The sequence below is a fragment of the Aquarana catesbeiana genome, linkage group LG01 (assembly GCF_042186555.1).
Source record: "Aquarana catesbeiana isolate 2022-GZ linkage group LG01, ASM4218655v1, whole genome shotgun sequence".
NCBI classification, from domain to species: domain Eukaryota; kingdom Metazoa; phylum Chordata; class Amphibia; order Anura; family Ranidae; genus Aquarana; species Aquarana catesbeiana.
Genome location: NC_133324.1, coordinates 546,160,591 through 546,181,167, shown reverse-complemented (window position 1 = coordinate 546,181,167; position 20,577 = coordinate 546,160,591).

Below are 20,577 nucleotides of genomic sequence, written 5' to 3'. Positions count from 1 at the left end.
TCAAAGTGCTGATTTTGAAGGCTTATAGTTATTGGGCATACAAAAGGTATGCAGATCCGGGGACATGTATCAATGAAAATAAAAATTGGAAAAAAGATCATTTTTAAATGAGCAGTTATTTACTGACGCTTAAAGTAAAACAATAAGAATGAAAAATTGGTGCCTGGGGGAGTCCCCTTAGGCTGCCTGTAAAGTGGTGCATCTGTACTGTGTATAGAACCTGCTGTAGCAAAAATGACATTTATAAAGCCAAAAAAATGACATTTTCCCTGCAAGCTTTCTTTATTTTATAAATAACGGCTTGGGGAGCCAGTCTGTATGATGAGGCCACAATTTAGAGCACTCGGAACAAGATTAGAGATTTTTTGGATAAATTCTGGTGTCTGTTTCGCAGAGTTTGGATAGAAGTAACAGATGCGGAAAAATCGGGCTTTGGGTGTTGGTGGAGCTTTCACACCATAACCCTGTAGAGGTACTCTTGATGAAAGCAAGAATTGGCCTTGTTGTCAAAAATTAAAATGATAAGCCCTGGTCAGACAGGTTCTGAAAAATTGGGCTTTGGATGTTGGTGGTGCCTTCACACCATAACCCTATAGAGGTTCTCTTGATGAAAGCTAGAATTGGCCTTGCTGTCAAAAATAGAACTTATATGCACCTGTCAAACAGGTGCAGAACAATTGGTCCTTGGGTGTTAATTGTGCCCATGAAACCTATACCAAAAAATTTCTTTACGATAAAATCAAGACCCACAAAGCTAGGCAGCCTAGACAGTCTTGCATAGATTTCACATCCCAAAAACACTTCAGCATCAGGTGCTTTATAGCTACTGCTAATCCAGGAATGATTCATTTTGATAAATGTCAGCCGGTCAACAGAGTCTGGGGACAGATGCGCTCTTTTATCTGTCACAAAACCTCCAGCAGCACTGAATGCCTGTTCAGAAAGCACGCTGGATGCAGGTCAGCCCAGAAGCTCAATTGCATACTGGGCAAGTTCTGGCCAGTGGTCTATTCTCATGACCCAGTAACCCAGTGGATCATCAACTTGAAAACTCCCCATGTCTGTTTTCGCCCCTAGATAATCTCCCACCATATGATGCAGAAGCTGCCAATGGGATGTGGAAGCTGACAGCCTTGGCACCAAGGACTAAAAAAAAATGAAATGCATCACTGAGGCAGCCCCCTTCTCCACCACTCCTCTCTTGACCAACAGAAGCCTGAAAACTAGCTTTTTCATGAGACTGTAACCTACCAGAGTCAGAAGAGGCATTACATAAACTCCTCTTTAAGGCGTTCTCAAGATATTTAATTCTCTGCTCCCTTTGGGAAGACAGGATGAGTTCTGAGACTTTCCCCTTGTAACGGTGGTCAAGGATGGTTGCCAACCAATAGGAATGCTACGCCTTGATTCCACAAATTCTTGGGTCCTTTCGCAGGCTTTGAAGAATAAGGGAGGCCATGCACCACAAGTTTGCGAAGGCATGAGATACCTTAGAGTCCTTAGGGTCACTGAGGATTACAGTATCTGGAACTGCCTCCTCCCAGCCACGTACTACCCCCAAGGGATCTGGGGACGGAAAACCATCTATTAAGGTTTGACATATGTCTTCCGCTGCTTTAAGGCATTCACAGCTGCCAGAATCCTCCTCCTCTCTCTCCTCTTGTGTGTTCTGTGGCATCGCAAGAATGGTGTCTTTTGTGCATGTGGTCTTGTTCGTGGTGGTGATACACTGTATGTACACCAATGTTGAGGTTTCTGTATTACCGTATGCCTTATCTAAATAAAGAATTGGAAAAAAAAGAATGGTGTCTGCATAAAGTGAGCCGTGAGAGAAAAGGAAGTCCTCCTCTTCCTTACGCTGCTCTGCCTCGAGTGCCCTGTCCATAATGCCAAGCAGAGTCTGCTCCAGCAGGAAAACAAGAGGGATTATGTCACTGATTCATGCATTGTCATGACTCGCCATCCTTGTTACCTCCTCGAATGGTGACAGCACAGTGCATGCATCCTTTATCAGCAGCCATTAGCGTGAGGAAAAAAAGCCGAACTCCTCTAAACCTGTCCTTGTCCAGTAAAAGTGCACTAACGCACTTCAATATACTTCAGTAAAGATGCTCTAACGCACTTCAATATATTGCAGTAAAAGTGCACTAACACACTTCAATATATTGCAGTAAAAGTGCCCTGATGCACTTCAATATAGTGCAGTAAAGGTGCGCTAATGTACTTTAATATACTGCAGTAAAAGTGCCCTGACACTCTACACTGACACACTTCAATATACTACAGTAAAACTGCCCTGACTCACTTGATATACTGCAGTAAAACTGCACTGACACACTAAACTGATACACTTTAACATACTGCAGTAAACCTGCCCTGACACACTAAACTGATACACTTCAATATACTGCAGTAAACCTTACACACTAAACTGACACTTAAGTAAAAAAGGAATGTTGCACTACACTCACACTGCACTAATACAGTATAGTAATAGTGCAGTGTGAGTGTAGTGCAACATTCCTTTTTTACTTTAGTGTCAGTTTAGTGTGTAAGGTTTACTGCAGTATATAATATCACTACACTGATATTATACATTTACTAGAATCACAATAACACACTATAGCACACTAACTAGCTAGTAGCAATGAACAGAGCTCTGTTTTATCTATCTCCACTCCAATATCACACTGGAAATGGCTGCTCTGGGAAGGAACATTTTATAGTGTGGAGTGGGTCTATGAGCAATGAGCCATGATTGGGCACAGTCCTCATTACTTTCTTTAATCATAGCTCTGACAGTGTTCTGTGCCCTTTGGGCACAGCCTTGATTGCTTCGGCCACTCGGGACTTCCAATGCACTTCCAATACTTTTGTCAGCTCTGTGTATACAAAGGAGCAGAGGGAAGCTCATGTCTATAATGGGGATGATTTGGACACAAATGTTCCAAACATGCCAAATGTTCCACAATTACTCAAAATGAATATGGTCCAGAAATATTTTGACTAAATAAAGGTGGATAAAGCACCTGGACCAGATGGCATACACCCAGTGATCCGAAAAGAATTAAGCTCTGTCATTTTAAAGCCATTGTTTCTCATTTTTAGGGACTCTTTAATGACTGGAATAGTGCCACTGGATTGGCGAAGGGCCAAAGTGGTGCCCTTTATCTAAAAAGGGATCAAAGTCTTTACCAAGTAACTATAGACCTGTTAGTTTAACTTCTAAAGTTGAGAAGATACTGGAGAGTTTAATATAAGTTCACATAGTTCTTGCTGGGAAAAAATATTTTAAGCAACAGACAGCATGGATTCATGAAAATTGTCAGAAATTGTCAAACAAATCTGATTTCTTTTTAGGAGGAGGTAAGTAAAACCTTGGACATAGGGGTGGCTGTGGACGTGGTATACTTGGATTTTTCAAAAGCGTTTGGCACAGTTCCCCACACACGGCTAATGTGTAAGGTAAAGTCTACAGGCCTGGAAAGATCAGTTTGTGAATGGATAAAAAACTGGCTAAAAAACAGAATTCAGAGAGTAGTGGTAATGATTCTTACTCTGAATGGTCTAAGGTTATCAGTGGTGTACCCCAAGGTTCAGTGTTGGGACCCTTACTTTTACATTTTTTATAAATGATATATGGTCTGGGATTAAAAGTACCATTTCAGCCTTTGCAGATGACACCAAGCTATTCAGTGGAACAACGTCCTTACAGGATGTCTCCAACTTACAAGCTGACCTCAATGCACTGTTATGCACTTGGGGGCTAAGAATATGCATGCATTATACATACTAGGGGAGTACAACTAGGGGAATCAATGGTGGAGAAGGATCTGGGTGTTCTGGTAGATCATAATTTTAAAAATAGTATGCAATTCCAAGCTGCAGTTTCCAAAGTGAGCAAAGTCCTTTCTTGTATTAAGAGAGGTATGGACTCCAGAGCGAGAGACATAATTTTTGCCCCTGTACAAATCATTAATAAGACCTCTTTTGGAATATGCAGGTCAGTTTTGGGATATTGGGGAACTGGAGAAAGTGCAGAGAAGAGCAACCAAACTGATAAGAGGCATGGAGGAGCTCAGCTATGAGGAAAGATTAGAGGAACTGAATTTATTCTGTCTATGATCAACATGTATAAATACATAAGTGGTCCATATAGTGAACTTGGTGGTGAGTGTTTCACTTTAAAGTTATCACAGAGGACAAGGGGGCACTTTTTATGTCTGGAGGAAAACACCTGTATACCTTTTAAGTAAAAAAAAAAATACATTCGCATATTTTTGCAGAAAAAAACCATGTGCATTTATTATTTTTTCCTGCAGGAGCCTGGAAAGCATTGCATCCATGATCAGTGGATCAAGGGTACAATGTCAGGCTTCTGCAGACAAGTCCTTCAGCTTTCAGCCCGTACCTCCTATACGGGCTGACTGTTCACAAGCTGCAGGGCTTGTAAATGATCTATGAAAGTGCTCATCAGCGCCCTTGCAGTCCATTCAGAACTGCAAACTGTCAGCCGTGGTGGTTGACAGTTAATGTAGTCTGTCTATTCACAAGTGTAGCACTACCCCTGTAGGAGTCACTGATATCAGGGTTACCAACTGCTACACAGCCAGTCACACAGCATTTCCTTCTTTCATCCAGATACAGAAATAAGTCTTTTGGCTTGTTTTTGTTGTTTTATTAGGGGATGATAACTTGGATGGGGTAAGGGATTATGGGATGCCCAACTTGCAGATGTTCAATAAACAAAACCAGGGACAACTTTTTACAGATTCCTCTTCTTCTTTCCGTTACAAACAAGGCCAAGGATAAATCTATGTCTATGCGTGGCAAGTGGCGTACCCTTTTTGTATCACTGTTGTGTTTTATGGTCAGGCAACGCACTGACACCTTTGAAATCCATTGTGCTATATGCTGGGTGTTCAGTGTGCCCCTGTACCTTTAAGAAAGGGTGGCTCCCCTTCAGTCCACCTGCTCTCACCTATCCATCAGAATGCATGTGCCTCCACTGTGAGAACACTTATAAGTTAGTGTTAGGTACCACAGATACTAGGGTGCCTTGACGAGGCTCTGTGGCTTACGCATGCATTTGCAAATGTGTGCAGACTAAACCCCTGCTTTTAACGCATACTGTTAGACAGGTTTCCTTGGTTGTCTGCGGGCTGGTCGGTAAGTTAAGCTTGTTTTTTTCCTTGGATTTATCCTTGGCCTTGTTTATAACTGTTGTTAGCCTTCTAATGCTTCTTAATGTGATAGCCAGCTATAGATGGGGGCAAGTGGCGTACCCTTTTTGTATCACTCTTCTTCCATCCTCCTGCACAAACTTGGCTCCCTTTGTGTACAGTTTCTGCTATCTCACTCCTGGGGGAACTAACAGCCTCTTGTTAGCTCAGCAACAGCCCATTACAGGCTAGGAACTCTCAGTCCCTTTGGAAAAGTAGCACACATATGAAGTGAACAGCATCCCGCATCACCTTCTGTCTCTGTCTCTCCTTGCTCTCTCTGCTGCCTCTCCAGTTAGGGTCCCTCCAACTGCCCCCTGTGGTGGTATCCTTCCAGGCCAGCCTCCTGAGCTCCAGGTTGAGATTACCCCCCCAGCAGGGGTCACTCAAGGACCACCAACAGACTCCACTCAGCACTGATTTTCCATCTTCCACCCGAATCCCTTGCTGCCATGGCTCATGTCTAATTAAGGGCTGCTTAGTTCCCTGCCAGGCCTACAACTTGGGGATTGGCTAAGAGTCCCTAAATATTTCAGGAAACCCCTCCTAGCCTCCGCCCACTATCTTCCATAACATTCTCCAACATTCTAGAAACAGGGGGAGGCACCAGAGAGCTACCTGGATGATTCATCCAGCCCTGGCCTCTAATAACCCTGGGCCAGATTCGGTGACTCAGGTTTATCCCTGGGCCAGACTAAAGTTTGCCTACTCTCATTCTAGTAGCACACGCTAGAGGGTGCTACACTCACCTCCCTCTAAAAATCCGCCATGGCTAGAAAAAAACTAAAAAATGGCTCATGCGCCTAGGAGCCAGGACATCCCATAAGAAAAAAAGGGAAGAGGAAAAGGGAACAAACTTGGAAGGTACAAATAGAAACATGGTATCAAAAATAGAATATACATTTTTCAAAACCATACACATAATATATATACATCCTGACTACAGGTCCCTTTAGCTACCAAAATTATCAAACTCCAGCATATGTACATGTTTACCAGAGCACCACCCCTTTAATGGAAGCCCTTCCAACATCACTGTGAGGATAACAGGAACAGTCCCAAAAGCTCAGAACCAGGGAAGAGGACATAAAGGAAACACAATCCTCACACTAACGTATCTAACTTAACTGTACATTTTGTCAGCAGGGGATTATAATCCTGCTGGCAGAAACAACCTTTTCAAAAGAGTCTCTGAAAGAAGGAGCCCTTCCACAGCATCAGTCTCTTAACAGCAGCACTCTAGACCTTACCACTGTGTCTTCTCCCACAGTACCACATTTAGAAAAGGATAGGTGGTATGCTCCGGCCTAGTCTGTTCAGACAGGGGAGGGAAAGTTCCCCTAACACATCAACTGCCTTGCTTCAGGCTGGAATCCTGAATCAGCCCCTTTGCTTACCAGTACATATCTGGATTCGGCAGTCTGATGACTTCTCCACTGGGATCCCTCTTGGTGATGGAGTAGCTTCTTCTGGACCGTTCAGCTTTCATGACAACTACTCAGTCCCGATAGTCCCGTTTAAGAACGATATCATTAGCAGTAATCAGCATGGATTCATGAAGAATCGTTCTTGCCAAACCAATCTATTAACCTTCTATGAGGAGGTGAGTTGCCATCTAGATAAAGGAAGGCCCGTAGACCTTGCAAAAAGACCTGAACAAATTAATGGGGTGGGCGACTACATGGCAAATGAGGTTCAATGTAGAAAAAAGTAAAATAATGCATTTGGGTGGCAAAAATATGAATGCAATCTATACACTGGGGGGAGAACCTCTGGGGGAATCTAGGATGGAAAAGGACCTGGGGGTCCTAGTAGATAATAGGCTCAGCAATGGCATGCAATGCCAAGCTGCTGCTAATAAAGCAAACAGAATATTGGCATGCATTAAAAGGGGGATCAACTCCAGAGATAAAACGATAATTCTGCCGCTCTACAAGACTCTGGTCCGGCCGCACCTGGAGTATGCTGTCCAGTTCTGGGCACCAGTCCTCAGGAAGGATGTACTGGAAATGGAGCGAGTACAAAGAAGGGCAACAAAGCTAATAAAGGGTCTGGAGGATCTTAGTTATGAGGAAAGGTTGCGAGCGCTGAGCTTATTCTCTCTGGAGAAGAGACGCTTGAGAGGGGATATGATTTCAATTTACAAATACTGTACTGGTGACCCCACAATAGGGATAAAACTTTTTCGCAGAAGAGAGTTTAATAAGACTCGTGGCCACTCATTACAATTAGAAGAAAAGAGGTTTAACCTTAAACTACGTAGAGGGTTCTTTACTGTAAGAGCGGCAAGGATGTGGAATTCCCTTCCACAGGCAGTGGTCTCAGCGGGGAGCATTGATAGCTTCAAGAAACTATTAGATAATCACCTGAATGACCGCAACATACAGGGATATGTAATGTAATACTGACACATAATCACACACATAGGTTGGACTTGATGGACGTGTGTCTTTTTTCAACCTCACCTACTATGTAACTATATGTAACTATGTAACTATGGCTCTTCCCAGGCTCCACTCCCTCCTGATATGCAGGAACCTGGCCTAAGTGTGTTGTGAGATCCCCTCTGGGGTTTAGGAACATGCAAATAGTCCCATATTAGTTCTTCTTCCCAGCTGGTGCAGGAGACCTCAATGATATCCGTGACATCTTGTGCGATATAAGGAAAGTTCAATCCCTACTCCAGAGCAGTCCTTCTCTGTACCTCACTCTGAAACTGGGAGAACCTGGGGAGCTCCCTGGAATTTCATTTTCTGGGTAGGACACAGGCCTGTGAGGACTGGGTAATCCAGATCTTGTGTCCCATGCCTGTAACCTGTCCCTGGTAGCAGTGGGCTCTGCTTGAACTGGGGATGGGGCAGGGTCACTATGGTGTTGTTTTTGTGGAGTAGGTAGCTGTTCATTTGTGCAGGACGATGAGGGCTGCTGTGAATTCACCCCCCCAGCTGCCAATCCCTCCTCTTATCCTGTTCCGCCCCAGGCACCCCTGCTGACAGATCTTCAGCTTCCTGATCATCCCCCAAGTCCACTCTCCCTTTAATTCGCTCTCCGGGGACCACTCAGTCTCCACTCCTAGGGGCCCAAACTCAGCCTCCAGTCTGGGAGACCCCCAATCTATTTTGCCACCACTGCCACTCTTCTCTGGCTCACCTGAAGACTCATGGTCCTCTACAGCTGGCTCCTGCCAGGTGGGGCTGACAGGGTGGACTTGAGGAGCCAGCTTCTCTGCTGGGGTACATTGAGCTGGACTGGCATCTCTCACATTCTGTTGTGGCTCTTCTCCCCACGAACTTGGGACCACTGCTACTCTCTGGCCTCTCTCACAGGAGTAGTAGCAGATACCTAACCGACCGGTCAGCAGGGCCATCTTAATAACATCATGGGCCCCTGGGCAAAGTAATGCACTAGGGCCCCTACCAGGGAGATGGTGACCTGTGGCGCGCTATGCGTGCGCTGGCAAGGAGTGAGTGTGGCTAAATAATGCTACATATTTGACGTGGCTTTTTGGTCTAATTAGACACAACAAATACACAAAACCAAGAAATTATCCCAAATTAAATTCACTTCCTATACACACTGTCCTGCCCTCTCTACATACTGACCCCCCCCCCATATACTGACCCCCTGTATACACTGACTCTTTTTCCCTGTACACACTGACCCCCGTAATAAATGCATGATTTATGTATGACTGTACACAGTATGGGGGGAGGCAGGGGGGCACAATAGAGGGGAGGTCAGGAGGGTACAGTATAGGGCAGTGATGGCGAACCTGGGCACCCCAGATGTTTTGGAACTACATTTCCCATGATGCTCCACTGCACTGCAGAGTGCATGAACATCATGGGAAATGTAGTTCCAAAACATATGGGGTGCCAAGGTTCGCCATCACTGGTATAGGGTTTAGTAATGTTTAGTGTCAGGTTTGGATGGTATAGGGAAGTATAGTGACAGGTTAGGGTAGTATAGGGCAGTTTAGAGAAGGGTTTGGATAGTATAGGGAAGTATAGCTGAAGGCTTAGATAGTATAGGGCAGCATAGCGGAAGGTTTGGATGGTATGGGGCCGTGTAGCATAAGGTTTGGATAGTATAGGGCAATATAGTGGAAGGTTTGGGTAGTATAGGGCAGTATAGGTGAAAGTTTGGGTAGTATAGGGCAGTTTAGCCGAAGGTTTGGATAGTATAGGGCAGTATAGGTAAACGTTTGGATAGTATAGAGCAGTACAGGTGAAGGTTTGTATAGTATAGGGTGGTATAGGTGAAGGTTTGGATAGTATAGAGGGGTATAGTTAAAGGTTTAGATAGTATAGAGCAGTATAGGTTAAGGTTTGGATAGTATAGGGTGGTATAGGTGATAGTTTGGATAGTATAGAGCAGTATAGGTGAAGGTTTGGATAGTATAGGCCGGTATAGGTGAAGGTTTGGGTAGTATAGGGCAGTATAGGTGAAGATTTGAATAGTATAGGGCGGTATAGGTGAAGGTTTGGATACTATAGAGCAGTATAGGTGAAGGTTTGGATAGTATAGAGCAGTATAGGTGAAGGTTTGGATAGTATAGAGCAGTATAGGTGAAGGTTTGGATAGTATAGGGCAGCAAAGGTGAAGGTTTGGGTGGTATAGGTAAATGTTTGGGTAGTATAGGGTGGTATAGGTGAAGGTTTGAATAGTATAGGGCGGTATAGGTGAAGGTTTGGATAGTATAGAGCAGTATAGGTGAAGGTTTGGACAGTATAGGGTGATATAAGTGAAGGTTTGGATAGTATAGGGCGGTATAGGTGAAAGTTTGGATAGTATAGAGCAGTGTAGGTGAAGGTTTGGATAGTATAGAGCAGTACAGGTGAAGGTTTGGGTGGTATAGGTGAAGGTTTGGGTAATATAGGGTGGTATAGGTGAAGGTTTGAACAGTATAGGGCGGTATAGGTGAAGGTTTGGATAGTATAGAGGAGTCTAGGTGAAGTTTTGGATAGTATGGGGTGGTATAGGTGAAGGTTTGGATAGTATAGAGCAGTATAGGTGAAGGTTTGGATAGTATAGAGCAGTATAGGTGAAGGTTTGGATAGTATAGGGCAGTAAAGGTGAAGGTTTGGGTGGTATAGGTAAATGTTTGGGTAGTATAGGGTGGTATAGGTGAAGGTTTGAATAGTATAGGGTGTTATAGGTAAAGGTTTGAATAGTATAGGGCGGTATAGGTGAAGATTTGGATAGTATAGAGCAGTATAGGTGAAGGTTTGGATAGTATAGGGTGGTATAGTTGAAGGTTTGGATAGTATAGAGCGGTATAGGTGAAGGTTTGGGTAGTATAGAGCAGTATAGATGAAGGTTTGGGTAGTATAGAGCAGTATAGGTGAAGGCCCTATACCGCCCTATACCTATACCGACCTATACTAATAGGGCGCTATAGGTGTGTAGTAATATGACTGAACAGAAGTGACTCCATTTTGGATTCATATATCTTAACTTGTATATTCAGACTCTAGTTAAAGTCAACTAGTTAATAGCAGGTTCTCTATAAAGCACACATATGAGAAAATATAGCTTACAGTAGCATCTTTGTTCTGTACTTTTCTATATAAAGCTTCTGTGGTGAAGAAGCTGTCTGGGATACTTTCCTGTGTAAAGAGGAACACCAAAGGCATGACTATGAGTCATGGAAGCAGATGGCATGGTTACTATGGTTGCTAATGTCAGCCATGTTTTAGGGGTGGGGCATTTGAGTATTGATGATATGTAATGATAAGTAATGATATAAAATGTACACCCCTGTATCAAATCACTCCCATGTTCTATGCAATGATTGGTTGATAATAACGTATATAAATTGTATACCCGCCCAGAATTAAATCAGATAGCTTTGAACATCGACTATGACTCATCTCTTCTTGTGTTCACAAAGAAGCTATCTCCTCAGTACTGCAGTACTGAGTGGGTCTTGTGAGTGTAGTAATTGCCGTCATTATACCTAGCTGGTCTTGTTAGGTATATAGAAATACCATTTGATTCCACTTCAGTTTGGAGGCACCGCTGGGATTTTTGGATTTAGGACTGAATTTAGGTAAGGCTCACCTGTGGCATCCCTGCATATTAAGCCCATATTAAGCCCATGCCCACTGCATAGTAAATTGGGAACAATAAAAGGGGAATGTGACACGTCACTGATAAATTAGATGTATGCGCTGGTACCAAATGTTTTTTGAGGAATCTGATCAGATACAAATTCTTAAACATAGCATTTCAATTTATGTATAGGGTATCTTGATTTTTTCGGTTATAGTGTGACTTTAAGGACTGTTTTAGTTGTAGTTGCCTATCCTTACATTAATGAAGTTAAGGGGTGTTTCTTTTCTGATAACAGCAAATGTGCTATATTTGTGCAAATGGTTTTAATTGTGTTTAAGATGTATTAACAATAATTGGGGATTTTAAAATGTTGATTTTAACCAAATACAAGTTTAAAAATATTATAATTGGTAAGTATATCTATGCTAAGAATGAGGAAGTTATATATTCCGGGCGTTATGCCAGATGAATTGTGGTTGGTAAAGAAAAAGGAAGTGATTTAAGGTTGTGAAATTCTACGCACTAGAGAAAAAATATTAAGGTTTAAAGGTGTTTAAAGGTGTTTAAAGGTGTTCAAATGAAAAAATATGAAAAAATGGAGAGTGAATGGACTGGCCAAATGAATGTGGAATGAGAAAGTGGTTGTATTGTGTTTAATGAACGCATAGGGGTATCATTTTGATTTTGTAAAGTATTTTAAGTGTGTGTTTAAAATGTACACAAGTTGTCTCATACTGTGTTTAGGCCCACGCTGGTAACAGAAGGGTGAAATTTGGGAAAAATGTTGCTATATATATTGAGTCCATGGGGTACAAGGATGTGATGGGAAGGATTTCTTTGAAATAAGCAATCAGAATGACTATTCTGGATATTTACCTTTTGAATTCCCAGAGTTTCAATCATGAAGTGTTGATGATGTAATGTTTATCCATCAATGTTTTGTTTGTTGCTGATGATCAGACATATTTGCAAAGTTAGGAGACTTCTGAGTCAGAATATATGTTTGGGTAAAATATTCTGTCCTAAGTCCCTCGGGTCCACTTGGGTCCCGGGAATAGAAGAAAGTTTAAGTTTTGTTGAAGTTCTGCTGTAATACTGAATTTGGAAAAATGTTTAGTTAAAAAAATATTGAATCTATATAATGAAGACCTTTGCTGAGAAACATTTTCATTCCTGCATGCTTTACTTATGTTTGAGTCAATGAAGAATATTGTTTTTAATACCTCCAATGGTTAAGGCCTGAATTGATCAGGTAGATCCTGTGATTACTCATGTCAGATGATGAGTATCTGCCCCAGCCAGCATTTACCCACAGCCCCATACACATGAAGAAATGCCCACCCCAGTCATACCCTACACCCCATTCATACCCTGCCCTATACCCTATCCGGATGAAGAGATGACTACAGATTTTACATGGAAATCTTCGTTGTTCATCTTTGTTGTTCAAATACCATAGGAAGTGCTTAGATGATTAAAGGCGGACTCCTGCTGGAAAGTGTTCTTGGGAATGACACCTTGAGGGGGAGCCAAATGACGCAAACCCGGGGTACGAAATTCTAGTGAGCATCACATGAGAGAGATCCAGAGGCCAGCCTGAAGACCCAGGTCTAGCCCAACGCATCAGTTCCAGCTTGTCTGTGGATATCAAGTTCTGTCCTTACAAAGAGGCAGTGTTTTGGGGTAGAGAATTCATGTCTGTACATATGAATGATCACAGAATTGAACCAAAAGGTTTTGGGAAGGGTTGAGGAGAATGAGAGTTATAATGTGGACATTTCTTTTTCCTTCCTTTTTTTTGCGAATTTAATGGACATTCAGAAGCTATCCATGAGACTTTTCTTTTTGTGTTTTTTTTTGGGGACTATTTTTATTTGGCCTAAAGGCTGTCATGCCCCTCCCACTTGTTTTTATGGACTGTCACGCCCCTTCCTCCCCTTTTGCATGCCATGGACAATTGCTATGCAGCTGAGATTACTATTTTTGCATGTTTAGAAGGTGGTCCGGATGAGGGTTGGGGGCATATTGGGATTGTTGTTGTAGGTTGCCCAGGACGTGCTCGACCACTTCAGTGTGTAGAATGGCTTGAATCTGCAGCTGTTGGATAATGTTTGGAGGGATGCTGGCATGAGCACTGTACTATATATGTATTGGTTCACATGTCATCCACCAGCCTCTGTGTTCTGGGGGGGCCTTAAGGTTATATGTGGCCCACCCGACAACACCACTAGTAATACACTCATTAGACATAGAGGGGATGTGTATTCAACAAAGTCTGAGGGGACTCCACAGTGTTTGACACCTCGGATTGTGCCCTACATCACACTATAAATACCTTTATGCATGCCTCTGACCCCCATATTGAGATGGCTAGGCTACTATCACAGCTTGCCTTTGCAGGATTCTCTGAAGGTACCCAATGGGTACTTAGCAGACATCCTCTGGCCTTGGGAAACAGCACGCAAATTTGTTGTGGAAGAACATGCCATCCATGGATTCTGAGTGATCCCAAGGGATGGTGTTACTTGGCCTTATTGGTTTCGATAATGGGAATTCTCGGGAACAGTGAGGAACGTCACTTGCTCAAGACTGGTGTTCATCCTAAATGCCCCCTCAAACACCATTATGCCAGGTCATTGTTTTTAAAAAAGGACATTACCTGGGCATGGTTCCCCTCAGGAACCAAAGGGGGTATTGACATGATGAAAAGGCTAAATAATTACTCGGGGGGGGGGGGGGGGCATGGTCTGCACATGGCCAGGTGAGGGAGTGAGAGACACAGGCTCCCGGCCCCAGCCTGCTGATTAACTGACTGACATGCTAGCAGTGTTTCAGGATTAGTCTGGTGGGACCTCAAAGCTATCTCTTGGTGAGACTACAGCGGTATGAACTCGGGGAGACAGAGGGAGATGAGAACCGCACGCAAAGCAGCCCAGCTGGTCCGGTTTCCCAGAGAGGGGGAGTTGCAGCCAGAGATCCACCGCTACTTCCCCACGGTACAGGGTGCGGGACTTGAACCCGGAAGTGAGAGAGGGAAGGCAGACGTGCTGCTGCAGACTAGGGAGAGTACACCTATGCAGCCAGTCCAAGGACAGATGACGGTGAGAACTAGCGTGGAAGCGCTACAGACTATCCCACAGAGCCCCAGAACATTGGCTGCGGTAGCGGGGGCTACACCTATGATCCCCCTACCTGGGGAGAAGGAAGCAGCGGGGTTAAAAATTAAGAACCTAAAGACACTTATACACGGGCAGACATAGAAACCCTTATTGGAAAAGTGGAGGATGCACACCATAAGGAGCTGGAGCTGGTCCGGAGTGAACTACAAATACTAGCGGAGCGCGTGACGGATGGGGAGAGTGCATATCAAAGCCTGGAACAGCGAGTGAGCATACTGGAGAGAGATAGTTACACCCAAAAAGAGACCTCAGTGGCGCTACAGCTACAGTTGGAGGACCTCGAAGATCGGAGTAGACGCAACAATGTGCGCCTGCGAGGAATCCCAGAGGCATCAGACCAGGAAAACCTGCAGGACATGGTAAAATCTATTTTTGAAAATATACTAAAAGACGCTATGCCTTTAAATTTGGAACTTGATAGAGTTCATAGAGCATTAGGCCCAAAGTCCAAGGACATTAATCGCCCCCCGTGACGTGGTGTGTCGTTTGCATTATTTCGCACATAGGGAGGCCATTTTGCGGAAAGCCTAGTAGACAGGAGCAATAGACTTTAAGGGGGGCAAGGTTAAAATTCTACCAGACCTATCAAGAGCTACATTGGAGCACAGAGCCCTACTACGCTCAGTATTAGAGAGGGTACGAGACTGGGGTGGGACATATCGGTGGAGGTTCCCAATTTCAGTGCTGATAAAAAAGGGCACTCTATCTTCTTTCTGGTTGCATTCCAGAGCAGACTTATCAGACCTTTTTTCGTTTCTGGGTGTTGATCCATTTGAGGTTCCAGACTGGTTGCAGTTGGTCCCAAGAGTGCCCAGAAAATAGGGAGAACATAGTATCATAAACAGGAAAGTAGAACTGTGAATATAATGGAGGGGAGATTCTGAGGAGAAGCTGGAAGAATGAAACGGGGGGGGGGGGCACAGAGTTGGGACACACGGGCCAGGGGGGCTGTTTTTTGGGTTTTTCTTGCACTAGACCCCCTGTGGGGTTTTTTTGTTTGTGCGGGGGGGGGGGTACTGGGTGGTCCCATCTCCCTCACCATTCCCTTTTCTGCCCATTGGGGGATCTCCCTCCCCCTCCCCCTTTTTGACGTCGGAGGGGGAGGGAGTCATACGGATCCTTGGGGTTTTTTTTCTTTTTAATTTTATATATAAGTATACACATAAGTATATGCCAATTCCTTCTTTTCTCCAGCAGATGTATTGAACTGAACTTTGGGACTTGTGAGAATTATAAGTCGGGCTGGAAATGTTTTTGTTTTGAATTTGTATTACTTTATTATTCTAATGTATTGATGACAAGAAAGGTGATATGGTGGATATATAGAGGATCTGGGATGTGCTGGTGGGGGGGGGGGGTAAAGGGGTAGGGGGTAAGAGGGATTGCACGAGATAGCATAAGGATCACCACACCTTCACTGGGAAGGAAGAGGAAGGGGATATTAGAACCTCGGTTTATTAATATATAAGTATATGCCACACCCTTCTTTCTTTCCTCTAATAGGGGTATTGAACTGAATATTTGGATTTATGTTATAAGCCTAGATGGAAATGTTTTTTGTTGTTTCAATTTGTATCCAACTTCTTTTGTTGACGATAAGAAAGGTGTTATGATGGTTGAATAGAGGATCTGGGGTGCACTAGAGGGAAGGGGGGGGAGTAGAGGGGGTAAAGGGGTAGGGAGTAGAGGGGGCTGTACAAGACAACACAAGCTACACACATATACACGGAGTATTGCACCCCTTTTTTTTCCACTAGACCCCCTGTGGGGTTTTATTCATTTATTTTTTTTTTTGTTTGTGGTTTTTTTTTTTGCTTTGTACTAGACCCCCTGTGGTTTTTTTTTTTTGCACTAGACCCCCTGTGAGTTTTTTTTTCACTTTTTTTTTTTTCTTTTTTTACATTTGACCTCCTGTGGGTTTTTTCACTAGACCCCTGTGGGTTTTTTTTGTACGTGACCCCCTGTGTTTTTTTTTCTCACTTTTTTTCCTTTTTCTTTTTTTTGCACTAGACCCCCTGTGGGTTTTTTCACTAGACCCCCTGTGGGGTTTTTTTGTTTGTTGCACTAGACCCCCTGTGGGTTTTTTCACTTTTTTTTCTTTTTCTTTTTTCGCACTAGACCCCCTGTGGGTTTTTTTTCACTAGACCCCCTGTGGGTTTTTTCACTTTTTTTTCTCTTTTTTTGCACTAGACCCCTTGTGGGCTTTTTTCACTAGACCCCCTGTGGGTTTTTTTTGTATTTGACCCCCTGTTTTTTTTTTCTTTCTTTTTTTTTTTTTCTTGCACTAGACCCCCTGTGGGGTTGTTTTATTTTTCAGTTTTGGTGTTTGAAGATTAGATAAAAGGGAATTAGTAACACAGACTTGATAGAGCCGACACTGTTTAACACTAATGCCCCGTACACACGGTCGGATTTTCCGATGGACATTGTCCGATCGGAGCGTGTTGTCGGAAAATCCGACCGTGTGTGGGCTCCATTGGACATTTTCCATCGGATTTTCCGACACACAAAGTTGGACAGCAGGAGATAAAATTTTCAGACAACAAAATCCGATCGCGTCAATTCCGACCGTGTGTGGCCTGTTCCGACGCACAAAGTGCCACGCATGCTCAGAAGAAATTCCGACACGGGACAGCTCGTTCTGGGAAACGTAGCGTTCGGAATGGATACAGCACTTTCGTCACGCTGCAATGTTCAAAATGGTTTAATACAGCGCACTCTCTTCTTCTTTATAATGTGACAAGAATTAAGTAGTTTTGATGCTCATATTCACACACACTTCTCACAAACTTATTTTGTTACTATTTATCGGGATTCCCTCAATTATTTTTAGATTTCTCACATCTGACAACAAAATTTTTTTTTATTTTTGGACTTTAATGTAGATTCTTTTTTTGTGTTTCTCTTTTTTATTTTTTTTTTTTTTTTGGTGATTTTGATTTGTACTCCCGAAAATGTTTGTGTGTGTTTTTGGTGACAAGTTCCCACAACACCACTAATATGTTGTTCTATTTAATCTGTAGGAGATTGTTTGGTGTTGTTGTCCTTGTTAATTTCACATTGTACTTTAGAAATGTACCTGAATCCTCACCAACAAACTGTCCTTTTTGGATGAAAACACACATAGGAGAGTAGAATTTCCCTAAAAAAATTTTATTAAGGGCTCACAACTATAAACAAAGAGGGAGGCAACGCTGGAGAAACTGCAGAAGTGGGCGAAGCCTTGGACCCCCAGGGCACACATCAATTATTTAAAAGCAAAATTGGTGGCCTGAGGAGTCCTTATCTAAGGGAGGGCAGTCTGGTCCAGAAGTCCCAGAGATCCGGAAAGCAGCAGATGACATCTGTGTCCCCAGGCTGTGGTCATACGAGAGACTGCATCTTCTGTCAGACCATACTGAACCCAGGGTCATCACTCTTTGGTCTTCTTTCCACGCTTCCTTACAGGCTTTGGCTGTGGTGGTGGAGTTGTGGCAGCAGGAGGAGGAGGAGGAGGAGGATCGTCCCTCTCAATGACATCCGTCTTGTGTGTCAGTTCCCCACTCAACCCCTTATGAAGGACTTTATAAATCAGGTCCTCAGAGATCTTGCGTTGACCCTCCTGCATGCCCTGCAATTTTGTGGCAGCCATGCAGGCAAAGGCCTCTTCAGGACTGGGGAAGGCTCGGAGGGACGCCGAAGCCTCCTGGATCAGCCTGTACGCTGAATCCTGCACGGGACTCGGAGTGGCCTTCCTGGCTCGTTTATATGGCAGGCGGAGGGGAGGGACCTGAGACTCAGTCAGGCTGCGACTTGTCCCTGGCTTCTCTTGGCTGACACTTAGCCCCGCCTCCTCCTGGCTGCCACTAATCCCCGCCTCCTCCTGGCTGACACTAATAATCCCCGCCTCCTCCTGACTGCCACATTCCACAGCCTCCTCCTGGCTGAGGTCTTCCTGTGTATGAAAAAGGGACATAGTTTTAGTTTTTTATTCATCAATCACACACAATTTTCACCTCCTGACTGCTGCAAATTGAATGTTAACAAATATAACAGACTATCCTTCTGAGCCCAGCAGTTTTCATTCTTGTCCCAATTTTGGGTGCCCACTACTGTCTATTGATATGTAAAGCACTTTTTTTAATCAGCAATTAGTGATCAATAATAACATCTAATAAACATCATTTATTTATTGACCAGAAATCTGTAGAAGAATTCTATACCTGACTCCAGCTGGGCTCCTCCACTTCTTCCTGGCTGGAAGGCCCAGGTTGGACATCGGAAGCCTCAGCTGGGATGGAAGGAAGCGTGGAAGGAAGAGTGGAGAGGGATTCCCTGACTTCAGTGTGGTCTGACAGAAATCGCAGTCTCTCATAGTACCACAGCCTGGGGACAGAAACGTCATCTGCTGCAGCTCCGGACCTCTGGGAATCCGTGAACTTCTTGCGCTCCCTAAGATATGTGCTCCTCAGGCCACCAATTTTAGCTTTTAAATAAGGGATGGTTGCTGTGGGGACCACCGGCTTCACCAACTCCAGCAGTTTCTCCAGCGCTGCCTGCCTCTTTTGTTTATGGTTATAGTGGGGGTGTCTCACCTGCCACAGACAGGGCAGCTCCCTGTACTTGTCTATGAACAGGGGCAGGAAATTGTGGTCGTTGAACCCATCCATTTTCTCTGTAAGACACAACACAAGACAAAGCCTAATGTCAGGCCAAACTCCCCTAATCTTGTTACAATATAGGCTTCCATTTCGAAGCAGTATAGGCCCAAGTTTAGATCCTACCTTCGTTAGCACGATCGGCGTCTCCGATGCTCCTTCCTCCGCTCACAGATCGTACGTAAGACGCGCGCGTTACGATTTATACACACTGCGCATGCGTATAACTCCGCCCGCCCCTGACGTTCTTTCTAGTCTATTCCCCGCCCCTTTTCGTTCGGCGCAGTGGAGGAAGAGCACATGGCGGAGAGACAGCAGGATAGTGCTAAGTACAGCAACGAGGAGGAGGAGGAGGAGGAGGAAAGGCTGGAGCCTGAAACGTCCCGATCCAGAAGGAGATTAAAGGACTCAAATATGTCCTTTGGGGAGATGTTGGAGATGGTGGACATCCTGAAGAAGGCCGACTATGATGGAAAGTATGGGCCTTACCCCAACCACAATGTCCGAAAGGCCAAGATCATGGTGAAAGTGGTCAGGAGTCTGCACCGGAAATTCGGGGTACGACGATCGAAAGATCAGCTCAGGAAGCGGTGGTCGGACCTGAAATTACGAGAACATGAGCAGTACAGAAAGATCCGGAGAGTGCTGCAAAAAAGTAAGTATTTGTGCTGTGTTCCTATTCTTTTTGTGTTTATTACGTTCGTGCTGCTCCATGTGCTTTTAGGAACTGTTGTACAGTTTAAAATGGCAACTTTCATGTTCATGGGCACATTATTCGTTCGGATCACACATTGTTATTTCAGGCGATAAAATACCATTGTTTAGGCCATATGCATTTGGCCACCATTTTGACGCCCTATACTTGTCTTCAAAGAATTGTGTTGTGTAGATGGCTTTGTTACTAGAATGAAATGCAAACTAGATTGTGTGTAAGGAGAGGACACTGAGCAGCTGTTTTCACATCTGGACACTGAAGCACTAGTGTGGGACACCAGAACACCATTTTTATTAGGGGGGCCACACAGGTGCTCCAGTGTATACTATAGGGGGGGCTACATCTGTGAAGCTTTTACCAAACAGGTAAAGTATTGCAGCTTGACAAAGGGCACTAAAAAAGCTACATCTTGGAACTCGGCTAAAATAGACAATTGTACCCCACTTCCAAGCAATGTTTCATCTTTATAGTTCTGACCTCAAATATCTGTGTGCTAATTATACCATTTTTGTTTTACATAGGGGAGAAAAGACTCGGAGGACACCCCTCATCCGAGGAGACCAGAGCCCCCCCCCTCTGGAAGAAGGGGAAATCCACCCAACACAAGATGAGCAAGAGGAAGAAGACGTGGTGGAAGTAGTCACCACAACAGGTGAGTGTCTGCGACCACAGGCTCAGATAAGAGATGGATTGCGGCATTTTTTTTAAAACTAATTTATTTTGGGTTCCTCTCTTTTTAGGTGATCGTGAGGTTGTGGATCCAGATC